Genomic DNA, 13,456 nt, shown 5'->3' with positions numbered 1-13,456 from the left:
ATTATATTGACAAATTGGCATAGTTATGGTTACGTTTAATTATGGAATATGCTATGTGTATGTGGTTTGGAAAAGTAAATAGGACTTAAAGGAGTAAGGTTATGGTATGGATAGATCTCTTGGTGAGATCAGGATATAATCTTTGGAAAAATATGGAATTTGGGAATCCCATGGTGAGGATTCCAATATGGAACTTTTCCAAAGATTATATGATAAACCACTTCAGATGTTAGGTGGATTCTGAAGTACTCCTTTAAGTATTCTATTTGCTACCGGTATGGGTCTAGGCCGAGTCATACCGATGGTTGAGGTGGCCTCACCAGGGTTACGTGACGACGTAATCCAACTGTATATTTTCCATGAGAGGTTAGGTGTGGGACATGGGTTGATGACATGTTTCACCGTATCAACACTTGGTTTGGATGGTGTTGAGGCCAACATTTGGTTTGGATGTGTTGGTTACATCATGGATTATACAATGGTGTGACTTTGTTTTGGATGTGGAATATGTATACATATGATATGGACTGTATACATTGGTTATGGATTATTTTATTTTCATAAAATATGTATACATTGGCATGGACGTGTATACATTATATTTTGGGTTGGTCTATATTTAGCTTGAAAATGACTTGTTGTTCTGGATAAATACTGTGGATAAATATCTGTTTAATGATATTTTATTATGATGTACTATGGTTGGTTTTATATGTGCTAACCCTTATATTTCCATGATGTGGACTGTGATGATCTCACTATGTGGGGGAGCAGATCAGGTATGAGGCTTTGGGATAGCAAGGAGTCTTTTGGATAGCTGCTTTGAGAAGTGGCTAGGTTTAGAGCTTGACCAGCACCTAGGGTGTCTTATTTTGATGTTTTCATGACGTTGTAATTATATTATCTTTTTGGATTATTGTATAACTTTACTGAGGATGATGACTCTGTTATAAAAGATTATGTTATATATTTTGGAAACAATTTATATGTTATTGTATATTTACACTCTAGCGTAGCTGGCTTTTGCTCTATTTTCTTTATTTTATATTATTTTATTTTGGTTGGTTATTGATGTGACAGCCTAGGGTGGGTCGTTACATTATTATCTTTTTTACTTTATTTGTCTATTAAGTTAATTCATTGTTTTAATAATGAAAGTTTAATTTTTTCAGGATTATGGAGGATTCAGGGTCTGGCAGTGGAAGGAGGGAAGGTAGATCTGTCACCCGATTGTCTGGGTTGACAGCTAGACGCATTGCCAAGGAGAGGACACTAGTTGAGGTGGATCCTCGTTCTGGCAAGGCATCAGGCCCAAATGCTGCCAAGTTTAAGAGCTATTTGGGAGTCCTAGCTCGACGACATGTTTCTATTATCATTCCATCATGGGATGAGGTTCAGGAGGCTGACAAGAACCTCATGTGGCAGGATATTCAGGTATATACTTTCACATCCCTTCAATATTATATAACTTGAATACATTATTTATTATTTGTTGTTATTTTCATAGCAAAATTTTGACATTCCCAACACTGAGGTCATGAGGAGGAAGATGTTATCTGCCCTTGCCACCAGGTGGAGAGACTTCAAGACTTTCTTGACACGGGAGTATGTATTTGGAGAGCGACAAAATGAGACTCGCTGTCTAAAGTACCAGATCACTGATGAGGAGTGGATGCAATTTCGTGCCACTCGATTGGACCCTTCTTGGCAGGTTAGTTATTGATTACTCTTACATTGACACAAATACTTAAGGTATATTTTAATTAATCTCATTTTATTTTTTGTATTATTGCAGGCCAAAAGAATAGTTGTCCAAGAACGACAGAGCAAGAATGATGCACCCCATCTATTGTCAAGAGGGGGATATGAAAGAACAAAAAAGGAAATGAAGAAGGCTAGGGCAGAGGCAACAGGGGTTGAGTTTGCTGACCGTGTGGAGTCACCTCCCCGCCATGAGATGTGGATGGCATCCCGGACAAAATCAGATGGGCAAATGACTTCTGAGTCTGCAAGGGTCGTTGTTGATAAAATGGTAAGTAAAAATATACAAACTAAGAATCTTCATTTCAACTCATTTAATTCATAAGTGTAGTTTAGGATATACTTATTGTTAATATGTTGCAGGAGGGTTTAGTTGACCAGACCACCCAGGGCTCATTTGTTTCTCATGGTTGGGATGATATTCTCACAACGGCCATAGGAAGGCCAGAGCACGCAGGCCGTGTGCGTGGTATTGGTGGTTCTTGGAGCCACCGAGATTTCTTTGGTGCACGATCATCAAGGAGCACTGTTGACTCTTGCAGTCAAGAGGCTATGCAGAGAATGGAGATGCAGTTTGAAGAGAAATTGAAGAACATTCGAGAAGAGTTTGAATAGAAGTTTGAACTTTTGGCTCGTTCTCAGCAACAGACTGCAGTTGCTCATGATGGTGTTCGAGTCAGCACTAAAGGGAGTTGTGCTGCTCCAGATCCCTCAACGGAACACACTCACACTGATGTACCAAACCAGTGTGAGTTATATGTTGATGATTACCCCCCACGGTTAGTGGCTATTGGCCGAGTAATTGAGGGTGGCTCAACCATTCATGGTGTCCTCTACAGCCAGACTGGACACGGGTTGTGGTTCACCAAGTTCAAGATGCTGCTGCTCCAGTGCCTTTGCCCAATACAGAGGTTCAACTAGTGGGGCAGGCAACCAGCACATTCTTAGCTTGGCCAAAGCATTTGGTCATGCCGCTTTCAGCACGGGCAAAGGTAATACTATTATTACTCTTTTATATTCTTATAATTCTATTATTGTTTAACTAATTTTGATTATTTATTGGATTTTATCAATTGTGGTAAGGAGGTCATGAGAAAACCTCATGTTGATCATGCTAATATCGCAGAAGTTGAGGATGATCCCATATCTAGGCTTCTATCCATATTACCACGATTAAAGAAGAAACCAATTCAATTGCAGTGGGACATTAGAGATTTTGGAGTTGATAGCTCTGATGTTCCACTATACATATCCATGCCTGATGCATTAGAGATTGTTGGGGGAAACTCCATGTTAAATATATCTATCATACAACTGTGGGCCATGTAAGTCATATTTTCTTTTATGAGTCTAAATTTACAATAATTACATTTAACTTATAATAATTATTTGTGTTAGGTACATGGACAAATTGAGTGTGGAGCAAGCACAAGCAGAATATGGATTTATTGAGTCTCAATCCATCCAAAAATCAGGAAACACTCAGGTCCATATCCAGCAATATATGCAAACATGGATGAGTGACTCACGAAGAGATATATACATGGCTCCATACATTGACGGGTTAGTTTTTTAATTGGTTTTTTAATCATGGTAATTTTATACCTAATTTGTTTGTCATACAATGTAGGTCTCATTGGCAGTTAATGGAAATCATTCCTAAGGAATACACCGTGGTGTGGTTTTGTTCAGTACATCGAAAACCAAGCCACGAAATTAAATGCCAATTACAAGGGTAACTAAAAATTTTCATTATCTTTAAAACTGTAATTATATATATTGGCTAACATCGGTTTTTATTTCAATTAATTAGAATCGTGTCTGGAGCTAATATTTTAAGTGGAAGAAGCAGATCATCAAAGACATTGCACTTCATATACCCTAAGGTTAGCAAATTAATTAATACAACCAATAATATTTAAATTTATTGACTTTGGAAATAATAGTTATTTGTTTGTCATTTTAGTGTAATAAGCAACAAGACTTGTTTGAATGTGGCTATTACATCTTGTATTGGATGAGAGCCATAGTTTCTGCGGGTATTACTGATTCTTGGGCGCAGGTAATTCATATCAAAATTTATTTAAGTATATTTACCTTTACGATAATTAACATTGCATATTAATGACACTTAAATTAATGTTTCAGGTCTTTCAAGATTCGTCTCCATTGCCCGAAGATGAGATGATCGAGATAAGAGAACAATGGGCAACTTTTTTTCTTCAAAGTATATAATAGTTAGATTTCTAAGTTTAGTTAGTTAGATATTATGTTTATAGTTTGATAGTTTGTTAGTTTAGTTAGTTAGATAGCATTGATAAACATATGTTTTATAGCTTTTTTAGGATAATAGGATTTACATTGTCATAATTTATGCTTTTTAAGATTTATATATTATTTTCTTTTTGTCATTCAATTTTGAAATATAATTTGAATTTCTATTTTGGACTGCCTGGTTTAGGTTTGATATTATGGACTATATATATATGCAGGTGTTGGGTATATCAAAAATTAATAAACGTTTTAAAAAAAAAAAACCCAGAATTTACGTCGGACAAGACTATGTCCGACGTAAATTTACGTCGGGCCTTGCATTGGCCGATGTAAATTTACGTCGGACATGGTCTTGTCCGACGTAAATTCTGGCGTGTTTTTAGGCCCTTCTTTACGTCGGGCTAGCTAAATCTCCAACGTAAATTTACGTCGTCTTTGACAGATGACGTAAATTTACGTCTCCCGTATTAACGTCGGTTGCGTTTCTGACGTAAAAAGCTTCAAATACCCGACATAAAAAGGGTCTTTTGTACTAGTGTGTATGAGAATGATCAAGATTTCCAATCCACTTATGTTCAAAGCCTTAATAGGCCTTTTAATGGATTTTATATTTCTGAGGGGTATCTTTTTAAAATGAGAAAACTTTGCATACCCAAGGATTCATTAAAAAGCTTCTTTTGCAAGAAAGTCATAAGGGAGGTCTCATGGGCCATTTTAGAGTTAATAAAACTCTAACTTTTCTAAAAGATAGATTTTATTGGTCACACGTGAGAGTATATTACCAAAGGTTTTATTCTAGATGTACAGTTTGGTTACAAGCAAAGTCTAAAATAATGCCTCATGAACTCTACACACCTCTTCCTATAGCTAGCACCCCTTGGGTTGACATTAGTATGAATTTTGTGCTTGGTCTCCCAAGAATCGAAAGGGGTTATGATTCTATCTTTGTGGAGATGAATCATTTTAGCAAGATGGCTCATTTTATACCTTATCACAAAGTAGATGATGCTAGCCATATCTTGAGACTCTAATTTAAGGAGGTTGTTAGATTGCATGACATACCCAAAACAATAGTGTCAGATAAAGATGTTAAGTTCCTAAGTCATTTCTAGAAATCTCTTTGGGTAAGACTTGGAACTAAACTTCTTTTCTATACTACTTGTCACCCATAAACTAATGGATAGACAAAAGTAGTGAATAGATCCCTTTTCACTCTAGCCATATCTTCCTCACATAGAATTTGTTTATAAGAGGGTAGTTCGCAAGACTACCAATCTTTCCCCCTTTAAGATTGTTTATGGCTTTAACCCTCTAAACCCTCTTGATACACTTCCACTCCCTAATACTACTTACTTATTGCATAAAGAAGTAGTATCTAGTGCTGCTCTTGTTAAAAAATATCATGAAAAGGTTAAAGATCAAATTGAAAAACAATCTCAAAGATATGTTGATTATAACAACAAAAGGAGAAAGAAACTTATCTTTGAGAAAGGGGATTGGGTTTGGCTTCATTTGAGAAAGGAAATGTTTCCTTCTCAAAGGAAGTCCAAACTATGTCCTAGAGGAGATGGTCCATTCCAAGTCCTCCAAAGAATAAATGATAATGCATATAGGCTAGATTTACCTTCTAAGTATAGTGTTAACACTGCATTTAATGTTTATGATCTTTTTCCTTTTGTAGAAGCAGCTGACACTGATGATGTAGAATTAGATCTGAGGCTAGATCCTTCTCAATAAGGAGGGCATGATAGAGAGCCATCCTTGAAGACCATAGGACCTTTCACAATATCTATGGTTAGGAGGCTAGAGGAAGCTGCTAAAAAGGATGTGCTTCATGAGCATAGAGTATGTGTTCTCCTATCTGCTTAGTCTTCTCTTGTATATATTATGTATAGTTTATTTTTTACCTTGATTTTGGGTCAAGTAGTATAGGAATTTTGTCCTTGTGTAGTTTTTCTTTAAGGGTGTAATTAGTAGTTTAGGGGAAGTGTAACTAGCTAAAGTTATGAGAGTTATTTGGGCTTGGATGACCCAAATTTTTTCATGGCCCAAAGGTTTGGACATCCACTTGCTCATGCAAGTGATTTGGATGTTTACTTGCTCATGAAAGTGGTTTGAACGTCCAAACCTAGCCAATCTAGCCATCCAAGTTGCTAAATAAGTTGCATGGCCTTTGATAGTATCATTTCAATAACTTGTTCAAAGTAATCATTAGTTTGGTAGGTTATAGCTTATGTACATGATAGATAACCAATGTTACACTTAACCATGGTTAGTCTAGCTTGCACCATAAGTCAACCAAATCGTATATATTGTTTTTCTCTAGTATTGGCTGAATAGTTTTGAGCATTTTATTGAATTGGATGAAATTTGCTCTCTAATTCTCTCTCGAAACTTGTTTCTCTCTTCGAAAATTTTACTTTTCTCTTATCCTTCTAAACACTAATTTTTTACTAGGCTTTTTCTACGAGGATCAAGAGACTCCTGAAATGAAAAGAGTTGTCCTTGAGGGCCAAAGAAGGCATGAAAGCGGGTTAGGATGAAGCACATGAAGCCTAGGAAGGGTTTCTAGTTGAAAAGGGGTTAAAACCCTAGATCAAGCGTGGAACAGTCATTCCCACCACCGGAATGGCCATTCCTAATTGTATTTTTCAATGTAAAATTGCCTCCCGAAATGACCATTCCTAACTGTATTTTTCAGTATAAAATTTTCTCATGGAACGGCTATTCCGACCTCCAAAATGGCCATTCCTAACTATATTTTTTTAGTGTAAAATTGCCTCCTGGAACGGTCATTACCAAAACCCTAATCATGTGAAAAATTAAGGTGCGGAACAACCATTCCAGTGTTAGGAATAGTCATCCCCCTTCCCTGGATGCCTATATAAGCGTGCCCAAGGCTCATTCTTCCACACACTTGTCAGATTTTACTTGCCCCTCTCTTTGTAAGTTTTTTAGTGATAGTAAGGTTTTTGTAGAGCAAAATACTGCCAAAACGAGCCGTTGAACACATTTGTGGAGATTTTTCTATAAAAGCATTTTAATTCTCTCTCTCTTCCTCCCTTTTCTATTTTACTTGCTTTTTACAACCCCATTACCATGCAATAAATAAATAATTATGTAGATAACAAGCATTTAAAGGGCTATGATTTAGGCTTTAGTTACAACCCTATTTGCATGTAGTTAAAGATTATTATGCAGGTCACGTTCTGTAAATTACTATATGATTAATAAAATAAAATGGGTAAAGATTTAATTATAATTGCTATTATGCTAAATTTATCATAGGTTACTCAGTTAGGACGTTGTGGCATGCCTAATACCTTCCCAATACGTAACTGAGTCTCAAACCTGATTTTGGCTATGAAGGCCATAATTAATTTTTGAAAACTATTTTCTTTTACCGATGTTTTGAGTAAAATATCGGTGGCGACTCCTTCAAACCTTTTTCAAAAATAGCTAATGACCTATCTTCAAGCATTCCAAAGCTGGTGAGATTTTCAAATCGAAGGTCCAAACTATCTACGAGCAAGATCAAAATTTTTTGGGTTCCGACAAATGACGACTCTATTGGAGAAGCTAAAAAAGGGTCAGGTCCATTTAGTGATAAATTTAGAAAAACAAAAAACAATTAAATTTTTATCCCTTTTTCATTGTTTGTAAATATTTTCTTTTACTATGGCTTTAATAACTGCTTGTTTTTTTTTAGATTTCTACACTTTGTTTGAAAATAAATTGTACACAAACCCTTGTACACAGCAGTTCCCTCTATACCCAAGGGCAAGAGAGATAATCATAGGGAGTTGTTGATGTACGAACGGTCATAGAAAGGGTCTTAGCTGCCCATAGGTCATTGTCAAAAATCACATTTATGGTGATAGCCAATTACTCTAGCTTGATACTTGGATGGGCCACCATCCTCTGCTAGTTGATAGCGAAAGAGATACTAGGTCTCTATAATAAGGGCACCTTAGGGGCCTTTAAAATCGGTGAAAACAGTTAGAAACACCTTATACTATGCACCTTTCTTTGCAGGGACCTCAACCAATGGATTTAAACGTGACTATTCGTGGGTGTACGTTGATTAAGCATGTGTGTGTGTATTTGTTTGTTTACATTATTTTTTTTATAGGAGTGGACTGAAATTTTAAGAAAACAACATATAATAAAAAATAAAGAAATTAATACCCCTCTATACATTCTTAGGTAATCACTCCATCAACATCATATATGTAGTTTCTTGTTTTTTTTTTTTAAAAAGGAATAAAAAATCCATGCCTTTATCATGCATCATATCCCTTTTAGATAATGAAAACATGATAAGGTTTAGGCAAATAAACACCATAGCATGCATTCCCATTCATTTTTATTTTATTAGATATGGAAGGATATTAGGTAGCAGCATGCATACATAGTTAAGAAAGGTGAATGTCTTAAAATACATCATGCCTAAGATAGACAGTATCTATGCTCTAAAGAAGGGCCCAAATTGATTTTGAAAGATACTATGGTAGGGCCCTCATTTTGATGAAAATATCTATTGAGACAAACCTTCTTGGAACCTAGTCTACATTGCTTGCAAAAGCCCTTTAAAACGAAAATTCATAAAAGAAGTTCTAAGCAAAAGCTGGGACAAATTATGAGCTCACCAAGACGAAAGTCTTAAGCGAAAAAAAATAGTGCAGGTTTAGGCACTAATAAGGCATGTTTTACACAGACATCAGTCACCTTGTGGCTTCTTTAGATTTTTGCGATACTTTCAAAAAATTTTATAAAGCATTAAGCGTTCACCAATAAACAGATCAATAAAATTGATATTTGTCAATTCTTAACTTTCTTTGCATTTTGCATTGCATTCATTTAGAGCATATCCTTCCTTGTAAAAGAATAAATGGGAATGAAAGCATAAATTTAATCTATTCGTGTTAATTAAAAATAATGGAAAATAAGCCGCTGGTAATCAAACCCACAAGTTAGAATGGGATAAGCTTAAAGGTTAAACTAGTTACAATCCAAATGCGTAAAAGGAAAGGAATCCCGAAATAGTTAACGATCAAGATGCTGAACCTTTTGCCATATGACAAAGATAAAGTCGTGCCATGGGTCTATGAAATCCAAGTGTAACCATCTAAAGACTCATCCAACATCACCGAGGTTGGAGGAATAACTAGGAGTGGCCTTGTCTACACTCCTTGCAAATTGTAAGCTAATACCTCCAAAAAGAAAGAGAAGTTCAAAGAAGAAAGGAAATGAACTTGAGGAAGAGGATGAATTTCTCAAATGCACAAGGCAGAGTGAATAAAGCTCTCTTACCAAGATAATCCCAAAACAGAAAAGAAGCATTATGCTTGAAGGCATTTCTTGTTAAAGATCCCATTAGGACGAAAACCCGTGAAAGGGATTCTAGGCAAAAGTTAGGGTAAGAGCCCGCCGAGGCATGGTATCTCCTCCATCCTCCTCCATTCTCCTAGCCATGGACCTAGTAATGGGTCCCACATGAAGCTCTAAGGGTGGTCCTCCATCACTATGCAAAAGTAAGGGATAAAAGAATAAAAAGAAAGGGCAATGTTTGCTTGAGCTAAAAATCGAAAGGCAACTCGAGTATTCCTTCAAGCAAGGCTTTATCAAAGCTCTACTCCAAGCTTTATTATCGCTCTTGCCTACAGTTTCTTCCTAGGAAAGGCCATGGATACATCAAGTGCAAGCTATACCCTTCATGCTCCACCATAAAGTTAAGTTCGTAGTTGTGCAAGCAGAAGAAGATTTACTCATCAACAAACCACTCACCATTCCATACATGAATATGGCGGATGAGGCCCTAGAAATGCTTTTCCAAGCATTAGATATTGCCCATGTTAAAAAAGTCTCAAGCAATGGAAGCTTAGTAGCACACATGCTACCCAAGAAGGGTTACCAGCCAGGATAACGGCTGGGTAAATATACTCAAAGGATAACTGGGTCACCTAACTTCTGTAATATTTCAAGGTGATAAGGCTTAGGATATGAACCAGTTATCGTCGTCTGGGAAAGAAAAAGTTGAGAACTCTCCCTTTGCATCAAACTTTTAGAAGAGCTGATATTCAGATAGCCGAAGGTTCAACTCTAACGGTCAAGTGTACTAAACCTCTCTAAGGGGAACTTAGGGCATGCTCGGGACCTCGAGCTACATTAAATGGGCATGTGTAAATCAAGGATATTATTTTAATGTCATACATTTTTTATTTGTCATTCCTTTTCTCTCTCTCTCTAAGCCTCTAATCTAAGCCTTGTAGACACCCAATTTCATCCGGGGTACCCAAACCAAGGATAAAGGTCTACTAGAGCGAGACAAACAACCCTTGAGGGGACCAACACATTAGGCATCAGTTTTGTTATGATAACATCTCTCATTACAGAACTAATTTTGATGATCCAACCATTGAGATTAAAGACCAATGTATTGAGAAGATATTATCAAAGTCCCAACATGATCCAACGGTTAACGAGTTCTCTATAAATCTCGCACTACAGTTGGAAAAAGTAGTACATATGGCCCCTAAGGGTCCAATAGAGCACCTAAATGGGCGAAGATTGCTCCGAAATGCCAAAAAATCTCATGAAAACTGATATGGGGCGCAGAACGGCCGTTCCCAAATTGGAACGGGCCATTCTCAATGTTGGAACGACCCATTCCAAAATCGAAACGGCCTGTTCCCCTTTCCAAAAAATTTTGCGTTGGTAACATTTTTGTTCTTATAATATCTCTCTCTAAAGAACTAAATTTCATGATCCTACCGTTGAAGTTAAAGCTCGATGTCTTAAGAAAATATCATCAAAGGCTTAGCATGATCCAATGGTTAATAATTTCTCGAGGGGCCTCGCATTGCAAATGGAAAATATGAATCCTATACCAGACAACGTTTTGGTTATGATAGTATCTCTTACTACAAAACCAATTTCAAAGATCCAACCGTTCAAATTGAAGATCAATATATTTTGAGGATACCATAAAAAAAAACCAAAATGATCCGACGGTTAACGAGTTCTCTAGAGGTCTTGCATGGTGCCTAGGAAAAGATTGTATTTTCATAAAATTTAGTTCCACATCAGATAGCTCTCTTATGCTTTGGTCTCCTAGTTGGCTATATAATAAACCCTTAGGCCAAGGGATTAAAAGAAAAAAGGAAAAACTGCATAGCTTCCCCCCTCTCTATATAAACCTTTGAGTGATAGTGAGGTTTTTCTAAAGAGAAGGGTTGCCAAAACGTCCCTCGCAGGCATTTGGAAAGATTCCCTTATAAAAGGCTTGCTTTAGAGGTTCTAAATTCTTCTCTTCTAAATTCTTCGCACGCATTCGTCAAGAAAATAATATTAAATAATAAAAGGGGATAAGATATTTAAAATTTTATTTATTATTATGCTAATTTCATCATAGGGTACCAATTTAGGGCGTTGTAAGGGTGCCTAATACCTTTCCTACACTTAACCGACCTCTGAACTCAATTTTGGCTATGAAAACCTTTATTTTGATTTCAGAATCTTTTCTGTTTCCAATGTTTTGAGTAAAACATTGGTGGCGACTCCATGAACTCATTTTTCAAAACCATTAATTAAGGGTTAGTCTGATTTCCAGGCATTCCCTAATTGATGAGATTTTTCAAAAGGTAGTCCAAACCATTGGTCGTAAGGTCGGAATTTTTGAGTTACAACAAGCCCCATTAATAAACCTGTAATAAATAAGCATATCTGGTATAGAGGCATCATTGGAACCATAGCTTAACATGCAATGACGCATAAAGAACAATTGGACAAGCCTGGCATAACTTAAAATCGAAATTATGAAATCAATGCAAGGGGCACTTCCCTTCTAATGAAAATCGGTGACCTAGGAAGCCCGTAAGAAGAGGGACTTAGGCAAAAGTTAGGGTCAAAATAAAAGTCCTCTAGGAATCCTAGAAAAAGGGTAACCTAGGAAAAAGTTAGGACACAAAAACAACATCCCAGACTAAAATCAAAAGGCAGTTTGGAAAGGTCACTTAATTAAAGCATAACCCCAAGTAACCACTTGACTTTTGGAGATAACAAATGAGCTAATGCAAAAATAGTTCCCCTGTTCGAAATGCGCTTGTTTATCAGCCTAAACACTAGCCTACCTTGGCCAACCTTTCTTCTAAAAATCATTTTCGAAAATGCTTCTAAACAAACCATTTGACGAGTTAAGATATTCCCTTTCTTTCTTTTCTCTTGACCCATATGGAATTAAGATAGTATTGAGAGATACATGGAGTATGTACATTGAATACTCATGAAGAGAGGTTGGAGGCCTCCTAGAACAGAGTCTATAGATGTTTGATCTAAGAAGCTAATAGATCATATTCTGTACAGACAAGGAATAGCCTAACGTACAAACCTCAGGTTCAAGGAGGAACACCCATTAGAATTGGATCTGGCACGGTTAAGGCTAGCAATCCTCACCAATGATTAATGAGCATAGATTAATTTCTCGAAAGTAAAATTAATTTGCATTTTTTTGGCTTAGCATAGAAACATCATTGCATTGCATGCATATGACACAAGTGTGCACAGAAAGGTAAGAATTTCAATAATAATAATACTAATAAATAATAAAAATAATACTAATAAAAAAAAATAAAAAAAAAATAATAATAATAATAAAATAAAGTTCCAATCCATCCATGCTTTGCATTCTCATCTTTGCATTATTTTTTTGTGTCTACTTGCCACGGATCATAGGGAGCTCTTAAGCCAAAACACCCACAAACGCCAAAAATCTCAACAGCCGAGTAAAGCTACATAAGAACAAAAGGGCCTCATAAGCCTAGCCCAACAAGGACATTCCTTAGAAGTGGTTCCGTAAAGGCACACAGAAAATCAAAGAAAGGCACAATAGCGGTGAGACAGATTAGAACCCACCTAGGTTGAATAAGCAAGCTTATAGTCAGCATAAGGTATGAAAAGGCCACCTGGTTAAAGGGTCAAGAGACCAAACGAAAGGCAAATGAATCCCAAGCATCTATTTTCCCAAAGAGAGGCATCATGACGACATTGGTCAAGCTTCAAACTTAAGAGGTTAACGTTCTGTCTTCAACTAAATTAAGGATGATTTGACATTACAAGAAAAACTGTTATTATCTACGGAAATTTTTCCGTAGATAATGTTTAATTATCTACGGAATATTATCTACAGAAATTTTTCCGTAGATAACGTTTAATTATCTACGGAATTTTTTCCGTAGATAATATTTAATTTTCTACGGAATTTTTTCCGTAGATAATGTCCAGTTATCTACGAAAATTTCCGTAGATAAGTTATCTACGGAAATTTTCGTAGATAACTTAGCTACGAAAATTTCCGTAGATAACTTATCTACGGATAATTCCGTAGATAAATTCCTAGGTAAAACATATTTTTATTATCTTT

The sequence above is a fragment of the Cajanus cajan genome, chromosome 3 (assembly GCF_000230855.2).
Source record: "Cajanus cajan strain Asha chromosome 3, NIPB_CcT2T_4, whole genome shotgun sequence".
NCBI lineage: Eukaryota > Viridiplantae > Streptophyta > Magnoliopsida > Fabales > Fabaceae > Cajanus > Cajanus cajan.
This window is presented reverse-complemented; position numbering follows the sequence as displayed.